This window comes from Periplaneta americana, chromosome 1, assembly GCF_040183065.1.
Source record: "Periplaneta americana isolate PAMFEO1 chromosome 1, P.americana_PAMFEO1_priV1, whole genome shotgun sequence".
NCBI classification, from domain to species: Eukaryota; Metazoa; Arthropoda; class Insecta; order Blattodea; family Blattidae; genus Periplaneta; species Periplaneta americana.
In genome coordinates, this window is record NC_091117.1 from 143,689,011 (window position 1) to 143,705,698 (window position 16,688).

The window sequence follows — 16,688 nt, forward strand, 5'->3', positions numbered from 1 at the left end:
GCAGCCAAAACAAAAATAAATGTCTGTTATAGTTGATAATTGTGAAGTGGCCAATAACTATACAGTCAGTGGCCAATAACTGTCAAGAAGTGGCCAATAACTGTAATTTCATACATATCAGTTTTATATGGTCACTAGTATCACACAGTATTATTGAATCCATTTGTGTAACAGTGTTTTGAATAAAGAAATAATTGACAATTACAGATGCACAAACAGTTCATTCTTACAATATAATGCATTGAAATCCTCGACTTTCAAACATAAAACTTTCCTTAAGTGGCCAATAACTGTATGGTTTACCCTACATCAGTTATTCATAGATTTCAAACAGGCATATGACTCGGTTAAGAGAGAAGTTTTATATAATATTCTTATTGAATTTGTTATCCCAAAGAAACTAGTTCGATTAATTAAAATGTGAAACTTACAGCAGAGTCCGTATAGGCCAGTTTCTATCTTATGCTTTTCCAATTCACTGTGGGCTAAAGCAAGTAGATGCACTATCACCTTTGCTTTTTAACTCCGCTGTAGAATATGCCATTGGGAAAGTTCAGGATAACAGAGAGGGTTTTGAATTGAACGGGTTACATCAGCTTCTTGTCTATGCGGATGACTTGAATATGTTAGGAGAAAATCCACAAACGATTAGGGAAAAACGAAAATTCTACTTGAAGCAAGTAAAGCGATAGGTTTGGAAGTAACTCCCGAAAAGACAAAGTATATTTATTTTATTTTTTGGGTTATTTTACGACGCTTTATGAACGTCTTAGGTTATTTAGCGTCTGAATTAGATGAAGGTGATAATGCCGGTGAAATGAGTCCGGAGTCCAGCACCGAAAGTTATCCAGCATTTGCTCATATTTGGTTGAGGGAAAATTCCGGAAAAAACCTCAACCAGGTAACTTATCTCGATGGGAATCGAACCCGGGCCACGTGGTTTCGCGGCCAGACGCGCTAGCCGTTACTCTACAGGTGTGGGCGACAAGGTATATGATTTTTTTTTATTTGCCTGAAGGTACAAGAGTACAAGACGCCTCGCCAATGTAGTAATATAAAATACAATGTGCCAATATTTAAAATGTTAAAAGGGTAAAAAATACAATAAAATTTAACTAAAATACTACATCATTTTCAAAAAATGCATTCATATTATAAAAGGGATTATTTTGTAGCCATCTCGATTATGTCTCGTGACCAGAATATTGTACGAAATGGAACTATAAAAATTGGAGATTTATCCTTCAAAGAGGTGGAAAAAATTCAAATATCTTGGAGCAACAGTAACAAACCTGTAGTGCTCGGAAAAAATTGGCACAAGTCAAAAATGTTAATTTTACAAGAGAAGGAAAAAAAAACTCTTTTCACACTGGTTTATGTCAATTTGATTTTCTTCTGTATGAATTACTGTATTGGGAGGAATATTTATTTATCTTTTCCCAAGCGAGCAAATGTTCCGCAAGTTGTCAATAAATGAATAAAATTTTTTTGTGGAAACTGACTTATGACACTTTTCCAAAGCACTGCAGAAATATAAATGACATTCGGGAGGAAATTAAACGCAGAATAAATGTGGGAAATGTCTGTTATTATTCGGCTGAGAAGCTTTTATCATCTAGTCTGCTGTCAAAAAATCTGAAAGTTAGAATTTATAAAACAGTTCTATTACTGGTTGTTCTGTATGGTTGGGAAACTTGGATTCTCACTTTGAGAGAACAGAGATTAGGGGTGTTTGAGAATAAGGTTCTTAGGAAAATATTTGGGACTGTGAGGGATGAAGTTACAGGAGAATGGAGAAAGTTACACAACGCAGAACTTCACGCACTGTATTCTTCACCTGACATAATTTAGTACATTAAATCCAGACGTTTGTGATGGGCAGTGCATGTAGCACGTATGGACGAATCCAGAAATGCATATAGAGTGTTGGTTGAAAGGCCGGAGGAAATAAGGTCTTTGGGGAGGCCGAGACGTAGATGGGAGGATAATATTAAAATGGATTTGAGAGAGGTGGGTTATGATGGTAGAGACAGGATTAATCTTGCTCAGGATAGGGACCTACGGTGGGCTTATGTGAGAGCGGCAATGAGCGGCCGTAAGTAAGTAATAAAAGGAGGAAATAAGGGATAAAGTGGAGAGATGAAGGAATAGAGAGAGTGTGAAAGGTAAGGAAGAGTGAAGATAAAGACGGAAGGGACAGATGAAGAAAGAAGTAGAAAAAGGAGAAAGAAGTGGAGATGAATAAAGAATGGAAGAATATGAAGAAAAATGCGTCTGAAGTTTATGTTTTCCTTTTATTTGTTTAGTAATATCATTCACTTACCTAGATTTGATGCGTTGTAAAGTAGGTGAATGAAATTTAATTGATATTTTTCCATTACATTAGATAAAATAACACTTCTTGTATCTATGGGTGTACTTGCTGCTTGTGTGAAGGCCAGGGATAACATTATGAATTTTTCCATTTCTGTTCTTCACGTAGAAAATTCCTACAAACCTAAAATCACTGCTTTGTAGGCTACTAACTCAGATCTCGGTCTGTTGGAATGTTTTGTACGTATAAAATAATAATTCCAGGAATTACTACGGTAATACTGAACACATGGATATACTCGTATTTTCACACGTTCTAAAATATCACGTAACAGTACATAACATAAATATTATTGGTCGCGATTTGTAAGTTTGAATTATTCATGCACGGATTACACTTCCACAGAGATAGACAGAAACCTGTCAAAACTCAACTCATACCGACATTCATATTATTCTGACAATATTTATACTTGCTTCCTAAACGACGTGTTTGAGCTCTCTTGAAAGCTATTGTTATGCACAATAATAGCGTGCGTTAGATACAGTATAATTATGTCCCAAGTATTGGCTACAATTGACATCCCATTTATCCATTTAGTATTTCGATTTATGACACACAAAATTATTGATTTCAGCCAAGGGCAAAAATAATGGTAGAAGCTACAGGCTGGTTCATACACATCCAATCTGAAAGTTATACTTAAGTAATATTAATTATGCTGACACGTTACAAGAAATGACGTCATGTAGCCTACGTGTACCGATGCTTGAGCTTTGTACAGTATTATAACATGGGACACAAAATGCAGGCTTAAAATTCTACTGGTTTCCCGTTCAGCTCTACACCCCTCTCCCGGCGGTGTTGTTACGTTATATCACAGTCTAGTATATACAGTCACGTAGATATAGTTGTTGAGGGTACTGGGAACAATAGACTGTGCCAGTACTATTTCGCATTGTCTGTAACGAGGCAATATTAGTAACTATCTATGGATGCATATTTACTACATATTGAGCTTCGTAACTATATATACTAGACTGTGATACTATACTAGACTGTGATACTATACTATACTATACTATACTATACTATACTATACTATACTATACTTTATAAATTATTATAATATAAAATGTATGTGCAGAGACAGAAAGTATATATAACACACCTACATTTGTGCCCCAAATGTAACCTGCAGAATTTTTTCAGCATTTTTCCTCATATCATGACTTTTTCTGAAGTGTAGAATTACATTGAACTTTAAAAATGAAACAACACATGTCTCAGGACTCAGGAGGTTATAGAGTTATTGCACTTGTCAAAATTAGGAAAGATGCTTCATTCATTTCCTAAACTTTGACTCATGCAATAAAGTTTAACATCAACTTGTTTCATTACACTGTTATTAAATGCTTAAATTATTTATTCTTTACTAGCCGTACCCGTGCGCTCCGCTGCACCCGTTAGAAATAAATATAAAGTAATCACATAATTAAAATAGAACATTTGATCCAGGGAACATTCGTGTTTGATAGAAGGATAAATCGTTTAATATGTTACTTAATTTAAATTGTGTTTAAATAATTAAAATCCGATCATCTCGGTCCAGAGACCACTCATTTCGTGCAATGACAATTCCTTTAACATGTTTCTTAATTATTATTACATGCAACCATAGTTTAATAAACATTGACATGATTTAGATTTAATGTCTATACTTTATTTTACTTGCTATATGTGTCCATTGAATTATAGTAATAACTTAATTTTAACCCTTGTTTTCTACGTATTCAGTAAATGGCGCTTGGCCCACTATGGTTCTAAACCCTTCAAATAACTTAAATTATATTATATAATATTACATATTATATTATATATTATATTATATTATATTATATTATATTATATTATATTATATTATATTATATCAGAAGTTACTGTAATAACATTATAGCATTATGTCCATCTAGAGAAACTACACTTTTCAATGGTGAAATAATAATTAATTATACAAATCGGTTAATTTAGCTTCCGATATTACTTCATACAAACACAGAAACATTATCTGTAGGCTATCTTTCATAGCTTTCGATTGTTGCTGTCCAAGGCCCCTTATATAAGAAGTCATTTGTTTTTTATTTCATTATACGGCCTTAGATGGCAGTTATTTTAATTTTAAAACTCATTTATCTCATTAATATCAGTCCTATCAAAATTTTTCAAGGAATAAAACTTATCGCAAATTAATTTTAAAGAAGCTTTTGTTATGTAACATTTTTCACAAAAATCAATAATAAGCGAGATATTTCGATTTATTTAATTCAGGCCCCATTATAACCCCCCTTTTAAATAATGTATTTTGAATGCCATATAGCCTAAAATCTAAGTTACATCGAACTTAATTTATATTCCAATTTTCATCGAAATCCGTTCATCCATTATCGCGTGAAAAGGAAACAGACAGACAGACAGACAGACAGACAGACAGACAGACAGACGGACGGACGGACAGACAGACAGACATACAAAAATTTCAAAAAAGCGATTTTCGGTTTCAGGGTGGTTAATTATTTAATGTTAGGACCAATTATTTTTGGAAAATCGAAAATTACCAGAAAAATTTCGGCTACTGATTTATTATTAGTATAGATTATCCTTCCTTGCCTTAATATATTTACTTACTCATTTATTAGGTCTATTCATTCATCCACCCATCCATCCAACCACCTATCAATCCATTTATTCACATACTTGTTTATTATTTAATTTGTCACCAGTTCTGGCAAAAAGAGAAAGTTGTTCTCACATAGTAATAAGCAAATACAGGGACATCACTTTATTTTTATTTCAATCTTTATTGTACCTGATTTTTTAATGTACTTCACTCCCACCCCTTCCACTAATGAAGTTCAACCGTCCCCCACACAGATCCAATACCGCATATACAGTCACAGAAGCCTTACGGTCATAGTAAACAGTGCGTTCCAAAAGTATGTTCGCATTTCCCAGTGACGAAAAAGTTTTCAATATTGAATCATTTTCGTACAAGTACTGTCGTCCATTTTTCTACGTCGCATCCCGCTTCTATTCGCCTCTCTGTAAAGGCTGTCTTAGCTCTTTTCTCAGAGCATTAATTTCTGTTAGGAATTGGAATTCTACGTAATATTACACAACTGTTGAAAATAATTTAAATAAAAGGGCCTCGTTAAGTAATTAACAGTCACGTGATTTTCCCCCTTCCTACGACCCTGGGACATAACCACTTGGACGGACAGTAGATAGTATGTATGAGTAATTTTATCTTTTCGAATCAGGCAGAAGTGAAGATTGAATTTACAGTACGTAAGATACTCTTTCATAGAGTAGGTACAGAATTATTTCAACATGAGTTACCAGTGCGAAGGACGAAACTGGTAATTGGAATTAGATACAATCGTCTATAGGGCGATAATATGCACAGAAGAATTGAAGCCTGTATCGAAATGAACGGCACAATTAATCGACAGAAAATGCTTCTACACAAACGTTTAGTGCTCTTAAAGGTTCAACATCCTCCACCGATTTTAAGCCACTGAATCTTGGCTTTATGCCTAACGTCCACTAATTTATAGATGACGTTTACGAGAGTAAAATATAATGAATTTATGCCACATTTAAGAACACTCAGGAATTTTAACTAGATTTTAATGATATGCTTGTTACAAAATCGTCTCCATAGCTGCTATCAAACAACAGCTTGGATTTTTTTATATTGACATTAAATCAATACCTTTATTACAAATACCATCGCATTTGACATAGTAAACAGTCGTATCGCTCTTGATCGAGCTGTCATCGTAAACAAATTAACTTACATGATGGATAATCATCTGTTCCTCGTTTTGAATAACAATACAATTTGACAGCGAATGATAACTCAAGAAATGTATGAGCGTTACACATGTCCATAGAAGTGTCAGCTCAACGACAGAATAAACAGAGATATTACGGTAGTTTAAAGACATATTAAATGTATTCGTATTTGTAATGGCTCCATTTTATTACTGTACAGCAGTGATCGCCAAAAGCTGTGTCGCGACACATGCCCTTGCCTGCACTTAAGCTTAAGCATGATATCATACCCCACCCTCTCTTTACAGCCATCACTTCGATATAAGTAAAGACATTTATCAGCAGCGGACGTATGCATGTAATGTTACAAGTGTGTAGGATAATATGTTTCGATGTATTTTCGAAAACAGATAGTAAGTAAAAACTTAATTTTATGGAGCATGGAAGGAAAAGTATTTATTTTGTGCAGATGAAAAAAATATGAGATACTTAATTTATTGTAAAATTTTAAATGAAGTACAAAAGAACAATGTACGTTGTCATTATTTTTCTTGTTATGAAGACTACTACGCCCTTACCTGTAACTTGAATAATAAACGAACAATAAAAAGTAACGGCTTCTATGTCTTAATCGGGTAAAATACATCGACGTTTTTTTCGATGTATGTAGTGTAATTTGAATATTTCATTAATAAATAAACAATAAAAAGTATTGGCTTCTGTGTTTTAATCGATGTAAAATACTTCCACGTTTTTTTTCTACGTATAAGTGTAATTTGAATATTTCATTAATAAATAAACATTAAAAAATATCGGCTTCTATGTCTTAATCGGAGTAAAATACTTCAACGTTTTTTTAAAGTATGTAGTGTAATTTACAACTTCGTGACCAGTCTGGTACGTTTTTCTAATTTCAAATATCTGCTGATGTAAAGTACACGCTCTTTTTATGGTAAATAAAAAATAAATTTATTTTATTTTATTAATATTACAAAAATAATTAATAGGAGAATAAAAAATTAACATGGAAAAAAGTATGTATAGTTAATAAGTAGAAGAATATTATATTGCTTTCGTTTTTTCGTCACAGTCCGTCTCTGCACTGTTATTCACTCCATTACCTGAGGAGATACCCACTTCACCCCTCTCCCTGCGATAGTGGTGTGCGGGTTGCATTTCTATTACGTCACAATTTCGTGGTGTTTGGCAACCACTGCTGTACAGTGTTGGCGAACTGCTTAACCGTAACGGTATCTTCGAGCACTTGAGAACCTCATTAAAATTCCGGCGGCTTCAAATGGACATTATGATGAAACAAGATTAAGCAAGAGCATGATTTCAATCATTTTTCTGTAACTGAAAATTATCTTATTGGAGTTACACGAAACAAAGAGCAACGAATGTATAGTAGTGGCAAAAAAAAAAAAACCGGACCGACCCTTGTAGCTGATTTCAGAGCCTTGTTCACTCCAGAGCGTCGGTGCATATTCCTTGGACCCGAAACCACCTGTGCAGTTGAACAACAGCCACGCAGCTGGTTACTGTTTTCGTCTTCATTGAGTAGCAAAAACCCATATTATCTTCATAAAGAAAATGAGTAACATGTAGGCAAAATTAGGTTTATACAGTAGAATTCCTCGTATCCGGCAACTGTGGAGAAAGCCAGTGCCGGATACCTGATTTTGCCGGATAATTGGAAAATACTTTTCGGGTCCAAGGAATATCCACTGGAGTGAACAAGGCTCTGAAATTAGCTGCAAGGGTCAGTCCGGGTTTTTTTTTTTTTTTTTTTTTTGCCACTACTATACTTTATCTTGTTTTCACGAAACTTACTCCAAGTTATTCTTAAAACAGACATACAGAGAAACATAGCTACAGATTGTAGAAGTTCCTAACATGACTTTATCATGTTTCGAGAAATGATTAGCTGCACACACAATCATTTTCACTCATAGTTTTCAAGAGCGAGTCCGTCATTGCAAACCCAGCATCCTCTAATCTTCTCTATTTTCGGCCTTCCTTTTCATCTCCGCATAGTATTAATATATCTTAATATTTTACCACGAGTTGCCCATCTAGTCACTACATGGTTTATGGTCTTAGACTTTTCATAAAATTAAGCTAATACAGTATCTATATTTATTTTTACTCCTCTGCTCACGAACCAGTCATAGAATTTCGTGTAACTACTACAATGAAGTTCTTTTGATTTTTCAGGAAGAATGTCCAACTTTGCATGTTGCACTGCTTCTCTAATTCCAGCTGGTGAAAATTCAAATCCCTCTTCGTCGCTTATTTTCGATGCTTCAAACGATATTTAAAATGGAGACTTAAGCAACAATTTTTGTTGATTTCTACGAAAACAATCTTGTTCCTAGGAAACGATTCCTCCATCATGTATACACTGAAGTAGGCTTTGCCCGGGTCAAATGAACTACAAATTAATAGGCCTATAAATTTATTTTCTGCATTTTTTAAACAATTTTCTTTAAATAGGCGAAACGTACCGTAGGTATGACGAGGGTATTGGAACACTTTTTCCGGCCGTGTTCTAATTTTACCCTCTCGTTACTAAAGATCCACGTTTGTAACTAGTTGTATAAATAACCATTTATGTTGCTAGGACGTATCAATAGTGAGTAGAAGTAGATGCTTTTTTATTTTACAAGGCATACTGATTAATAAACATGACTCACTTGGTAAAAACTAAAATCATTGAAATGGAAAGTACCTGTAATTAGAAAATAAAGCGAAACTGACCATACAGATGGCTAAAAAGCGATACCTCGTATCTACAGTAACATCAAAAACTTTCTCCTTTCATTTTTTTTCCTTGTTTTTTTTTAACTACTTATACCATGCAGGCTTTGCTCGATCGTAAGTTTTGGTTGTCATGGTAATAATATGACAGACTAGTATATACAGTTACGAAGCTAGTACGTAAGGTATATGCAACCATAGATAGTTGCTAACCACTAGGATCGCTACTATCGCCTCATAACAGACAATGCGAAATAGCACCGTCACAATCTATTGTTCCTAGTACCCTCAACTCAAGCTTCGTGACTGTATATATTAGACTGTGGTAATATTTTACACTGCATAGGTACAAACAGGACATAGCTAAAAATGCAAGCAAAAAGTTTTTGATGTCACTTTACAAAAATGGTCATTTAGTTTATATTATGATGATGATGATGATTTATTATTATTATTATTATTATTATTATTATTATTATTATTATTATTATTATTATTATTCATGTAGTTTTCAGCCCAAGGGCTGGTCTTTCACTGCAAACCCAGCTCTCTTCAATCTTTCCTATTTTCTGCCTTCCTCTTTGTTTCCTCCTATGATCCATATATTTTAATGTTGTCTATCATCTGATATCTTCTTCTACCCCGAACATTATTTAGATTAAGTACATTATTATTATTATTATTATTATTATTATTCCCCCCCCCACAAAATTGGAAAGTTAACTAATATTTTGACCTCGAGTAGATCTTGCACAGCAAAAACATATATAAAAAGTATCTCTATTTTGAGAAAAATTAAATTTTAGAACAGTTTTTACATTCACCTGAAAATTTACAGATATGAGATGTACACTTCTTAGCCATCGAAATACTTACTTTTTTCCTTGTTTCTAGGTCCTCTTTTGGTTCCCCGAAGGTTCTAGCAGAGTTAACTTACGAATTATCGGACGCAAAACTTCCAAATAATTAAATTAATGAAACATAGATGGCGCCAGATTAAATGTCACTTCCTGAAATAACTAAGGTCAATGGATCTAGCTTCGTTTTAGTTATATTTCTTCCTAATTCGAAATGTACTTTTGTGTTTCATGAGGGAGCTCACGCCCCCCACTTTCCCTGCTAGAGTTTGTCACCCCACAAAGCCTCATTGGAGCCTAATAAATTAGAACCATTAAACACATGAACACTAAGTACTGTAGTACTTAACAGTAAATTTATGTTGGTGCAAAACCGTGTAAGTGCTACAAAAGGAACTACAGGTTCTAAGAAATTACCAAGGATTAGAACCAAAATCATACAGCGGAGGAGCATCAACAATGGAAAGTGACAACACTGACAGCGAATAGTAAGGGAAGCGATAATACAGTATAATACTATGATATAAAGTCATCACTTGTCAATACAAGAAACGTCATGTGGGAGGACAACGCTTCTGGGATAGGTGTTACCAAATCTCTCCTAAACACACATTCATTCACAGATAGCGTACACTCTTCCTTCAAACATATTTATGTAAATGAAATTTTTTAAAATTATACAGTTATTTTCTTTGATCCCTGCCAAAATTATTCTTGATAGCACTCCAAAATCCTTCAGTAGTGTTAGTAGTGCAGCTTATGGAGTATTGTTTAAATTCAACTATGCGATTAACTGATTAATGAAAAACATCTCATATCTCAAACTGCCATATACCGGAATAAATTATAGTGTTATTAAGATCATTCTCCCTCAACATATTAATGTTTCCTAAGCTAATGTAGTCTAGTCTAACCTAACCCTTCGATTCCCGGTTGGAATAAGTTACCTGGTTGAGGTTCTTTCCGGGGTTTTCCCTCAACACAGTATGGGCAAATGCTGGGTAACTGTCGGTGTTGGGCTGCGGACTCATTTCACCGGCATTATCACTTTCATCTCATTCAGACGCTAAATAACCTAAGCTGTTGATAAAACGTCGTAAAAATAACCTACTAATCTAACCTAAGTCTACGACGAAACAGTTCAGTAAATAGCTACGATCACTTACCTTACATTAATGAAGAGATGGATACATTTCTCCTACGTCCATGAAAAAATAATGCATGCGTTCACGATGATCTGGATATGCCTTCTTGAACATGAACTCTGCTAAATATCCGATATCCGTAAGTACAAAAGTACGAGTTAGTGTATACACACGTGACAAACACAACAACATGGCTGAGGATCACTTCCAGTAGAACGATGTCCGTAAGGGGATTCATTTACTATAGGATATCGCTTAATTTTCGTCAAGTTGGACAAACTACGTCACAATATGACGCCAATGACGTCACAACGCAGTGACGTCACAACATGGCCGACGTAAACCAAAACAATAAATAAATAAAACTATCTAAAAAAATTTAAAAAACAAATTGACGATATCCCATTCTACAATATAACCCAACCGCTCTTATCCAAAATACGATATCACCAAAACAATTCACGATATCCCATACTGGAACAGAGCCCGTCCGCTCTTATCCAAAATAGGATATCAGAAAACCAATATCACAACATCCCATTCTGAAATATAACTCATCCGCTCTTATCCAAAATACGATATCACCAAACCAATTACAAACATCCCATCCTCGAATATAACGCACCCCCTCTTATCCAGAATAGAATATCAGCAAAACAATTTCAAAACATATATTCATCTCATGTCACTAAAATATCACCTCAACGATCATCATCGGGGCTTGCAGCCCCGATACCCCGCTTTTTGCATCATGTGCTACACGTCGGATCATCATCGGGGCTTGCAGCCCCGATACCCCGCTTCTATTGGTGATATCGTATTTTGGATAAGAGCGCAATTTTGAACCCCAAATAAAAACATTAAAAAGAAAAAAAACACACCACACACACACACACACACACACCCATATATACAAAACCAACAAAAATAAAAACATATACAGTATCTACAATAAATAAATTAAACATTATCCTCGACACATAATTTCTACCCTAGCAAACGAAAACCCATCCTTATAAAAAACAAATAAAACGCTCACCATCCAAACCTTTTTATCCTCTCAGATCCAAACACATCCTTAACCGGTACGCCATTCAAACCTCATGAATACCAACCACGCAACCACGAACAAAATTTACAAATCTACCAACCTAACCACTTCCATCCAAAAAGGAAGTCATCAAGTGACGTCATAATATCACTTCATTCCATTCTACAATCTAGCCAACATAAATTCTCATAAAAACAATAACGATATCCTATAATCAAGTAAACCCGTCCGTAAGTACCGTAAATATAATAAATCTAAACTATGATTCTTTTTCCCTTACTTTTTCTAAGTGTTTCCATATTAGGAATAATAATCAGGTTTTAAAATATTAATTTCAAAAAACCAGAAGCAGTACTTATATATAATTACCAAAAAATGTTCGAAAATCGTGGAGTGCTCGTCCACCAGAATTACCCAACTTTTTACCATTCCTAACCCGCATAGGTTCACTTCTCTTCTAAATACGTAAATACTAGTCAATTACTGAAGGGGTAAAGAAACTGACCATCCTACCCGATTATCTCCTGGCCTAGTTGTATCCTAAGTGGTTCCCTGTTGGTTTCACTTTTGAGGCTCAGACCTGTTTTCGGACAGTTGATTAAACAACAACACGTAGGTCTATAAGACACAAATGTGTTTGTATAAAAACTTGACGGAGTGGCTCATGAGTCATGACATAGCCATTACATAACAAACTAATACATTTTTCAACACTTACTGAGTTCTGACTAAAGAAAATATCGTTAAACACAACGATAAGAAGTCACACACATACTTGCTTTTCTTCTCAAAATGCACACTTCTTGACATCTAGAACAACTTTTATCACAATCTGCTTTTAATAGATTCCCACAATTTGCACGCGCACAAATTATTACACGTGATTAAAACGCACGCAATCTTCCTTATGTGGAGGCCTTACGAAATTACTTCCATCGTAGTGCATAGGCCTACATTTCTGACAAACACAAAACCCCACTCGTCGAAGCCACAGCTTCAAGAGACAAACTGCACAAACCCCCACCTTTAACTCAGCCCATGTCATTCACCAATAGCAGAACATAGTCAGCCCTATAGGCCTACTGCGTCATCTGTCGTAAAAACAGCAGCTCCTACACGGAGGATAATAATTTAAACCACAATCCAATGGCGTATAATCAGCCACTTCTAATTAATTGTAATGTATTCTCGTCGTTTCTCCTAAATAAAAACCATATCATCGTTTCTAGTTCATAATTTAACAAAGTCATCCGGTTTTATTTCGATATTCGGCAATTAGTAATAGTGCATAATTAATCTAAGTCGATAAGTAAGTTGTAAGTTACCGGTAAATTTTCAGAGCGATATTTAATGATTCAGGAGAACAGTCAAGCAACACATTCATTACAGCTAATACAGTTTTTAAATAAATTTATTTCTTATTTCATCAAAAGTTTCATATTGTTTATTATAATTCAATAAGTTATTCTTCTTCTAAGACGAAATGAAATTGAGATAAAGTTCATTATACAAAAAAAAAAATAAAAACCAGTTTAACAATAAATAAATTTCAGTGTTCTCACATTAGTTTTTTCACATCTTAAAAGGTTTTTTGAGCGCTGGATAACGTTTATCTCCGAGCCTGCACTAGACACAAAATATAAGTAACATTAGCGCTTAACGTCGTTGCCAATACAGGTGGCTGTAAAAGATGGACAAGAGAAACTTATAAGATGTAAATTAAAACGTGAAGAGCTATCTTCGTAATTTATTTTATTCGTAATGGATAATTTTAGGTGAAACGAGCGTTGAGCGACTTCCGCCGATTTTGGAATAGATACCGACACACTTGAACTGCCAACATAGAAAACAAAAAATCACATTCAATCGCTTTCACCTTCATCTTGACGGAATAATAAAAGCCTATCGGTATCTATTCCAAAATCGGCGGAAGTCGCTCAACGCTAGTTTAACCTAATTTTATAGGTCTACATTATATCAAATATAAATGAGGTCTCGCCTACCTCATTGAATATTACACAACTAGTCTTAACTAGTCAGTTGTATTATTACTGATAAATACGAGAAAAATTCGTATCGGCACCGGGAATCGAACCCAGGACCTCTCAGCTTTGCGCGCTGAGCGCTCTTTACCAACTGAGCCATGCCGGGACACGATCCACGGCGCCTGCCGAACCCCTCTCGTAGTACTGTACATTGTTACAGAATTACTGAAAATATGCAAAACAAAATTCATCCACTCTCCATCTTCAATCGCTTGCCACATCCAAAGTTCAGTAGGCGTACAAGAGTTCGATCGCACAAAATGCAAGTGAATACATAAGTAAACACGAGTTTTTCAAGTCCGTATTCAAATTTTTAACCAGCTTTCAAAGTTTAAAAACTTTGACACAATTTGTGAATGCACTTTGTTATATTGAAGACTGTTACGTAACCAGGTGAAACAATGATACGAAATAGCCTACATTATATAACGTTATTTTAACGGTAACTTGAGAACTGAGGTTCTCCCTAACATATTTTAATTTGATATATGAATAACGGACAAATTTTCTTATTCTTATGTAGTCTATATAGGCTATTCTGAATTAAAAACAATCGAAGAAATTACTTAGAATAACCGGCGCTACATTAAGCTCACAAGCAAACTTACTAGCGAAACTCCATGAAAATGTTACACTAATTTTTAAACTTCTTGTGTCGGTCATATGGCTGTAAAAATAACTGAAAATTTCGCTAGCTGACCATCGCCAATTTAACAGCACAAGAACAACACTCATGCTGACTCATGTTAAATATTAAGTGGGTACCAACGAATGTTAACTCAAACCAATTTTCGGACATCGTTGAGAGTTAGCGCAATAAATCCTGAAACTGTTGATTGCAACATAGTATTACAAGCCACATTTCTATTCCCTGGTGTAAATCTTTTTTATTCTGTCAACAATGTTTTGTACGGCGAAAATGTCCTTTCAACAGCACAGGATGTTGTGGGAGCTAATTTCATCGCTGCCACGAATGCCGAACCCCAATACTTGACTCTCAATTTATGCAAAAAATAAAATAAAATCGGGAAAAATAGAAAATCACTTCGAAAATATGTCCAACTTGAAAATAATTGTAAATAAGTAAGTTATAAGTAAAATTCGATGATCAGCATAAATATTGAACAACTGAAAAAGAAAAGTTCTATCCTGACAGAAGGTTTTTTCACCATTTGTTGTGAAATTAGAATTGTCCCTTTTAATTTCCGAATAAAATTTTCATTTGCTGCAAATTTCAGCATGTCTAAATTATAATTGTGCCAAGAAGAAACAGATTTATTGAAAGAATATTCTTCTACCTGTGAAATACTAGCCAAAAACTAGATGACTATTGTATTGTACAAGGTGTAACTCGATTTCAAAATACATCAGACGCAAAAAAAAGGTGTAGCTATGTTAGCACACCAACTTCTGTATTATACTACAGGGACATCATTTTATTTTTACTAACATTTCTAATATTAACCTGGCTATACCTTGTTGAGAACCGAAAACACCGTTTGCTACCCCTTCCACGACTGGAGTTCGACGATACTGGTGTAATATACAAACAAATCTCTATAATAGGTATAGGAGGGAGGAAAAGTAGTTCATCCATTTACGTAAACTAGGAAATATCACGCTTTTGAGTTTGATAATTTCCATTAGGTTTTTGTTTAATCAAAATACAGTACAGTATTAACAATAAGTGTTTTTACTACTCACGAACTGAGCTGTCCATGTGGACGTATTCATTATGCAGTGCATATTATACTGTTTACAGCACATTAGCGTACACTATAGAGTCCACGTCTGTGGAGTAACGGTCAGCGCGTCTGGCCGCGAAACCAGGTGGCCCGGGTTCGAATCCCGGTTGAGGTCTTTTCCGGGGTTTTCCCTCAACCCAATACCAGCAAATTCTGAGTAACTTTCGGTGCTGGACCCCGGACTCATTTCACTGGCATTATCACCTTCATTCAGATGCTAAATAACCTGAGATGTTGATACAGCGTCGTAAAATAACCCAATTAAAAATACAGTATATAGAATGAGCCATATTAAACATGTTGTTCATGAAGATCAATCTTTCAGCTCGTTCATTATTTGCATTCCTCGTAAAACTCTGCCAGAAATAAAATATAGGCTTACAATATACCAAAAACAAGAGATGATACAATACGTGCGTCACTCAAGACTATACCCATTTAAAAGTGTCTGATTTCTACGACTGCGTTCCTCTTTGTCTATTTAGCCTGAAGCATAGAAAGAAATAGTTCAAGGTATTCTATTGCATGTTACATCTGTTTCCAGAATTGTACATTTTCCACCACACAAGCTCCAATAGAAGAATAAATACAGATATCAACAGACCTATTACCAATATAGCATAGAACACTGCAACACCTTCTATTGTTGCGACAGTTAACTTTTCGTCGTAGTGGTCCTGCACTTGGTGTGGCCAAGCTCTCTTCTCTATGCGGTCCAGAATTCCCGTTCGTCTCATTTGTTGAATACTGCAGACAATAACAGGAAATTACTTCAATTTATATTTTCAAGTCTATCTATCTATCTATCTATCTATCTATCTATCTATCTATCTATCTATCTATCTATCTATCTATCTGTCTGTCTGTCTGTCTGTCTGTCTGTCTGTCTGTCTGTCTGTCTGTCTGTCTGTCTGTCTGTCTGTCTGTCTGCCTGCCT

General features: G+C 34.9%; 1 protein-coding gene across 1 annotated transcript in view; it reads right to left on the reverse strand.

Moving 5' to 3' along the window:
* The window catches only part of LOC138709290 (glutamate receptor U1-like), a 54,371-nt gene extending 41,382 nt beyond the window's left edge, over positions 1-12,989 (reverse strand). Inside the window, exon 1 of the mRNA XM_069839957.1 lies at positions 12,680-12,989. The gene's annotated coding sequence lies outside the window, so the exon portion shown is untranslated. The remainder of the gene's footprint in view (positions 1-12,679) is intronic.
* Between the last annotated feature and the right edge of the window lie 3,699 nt (positions 12,990-16,688).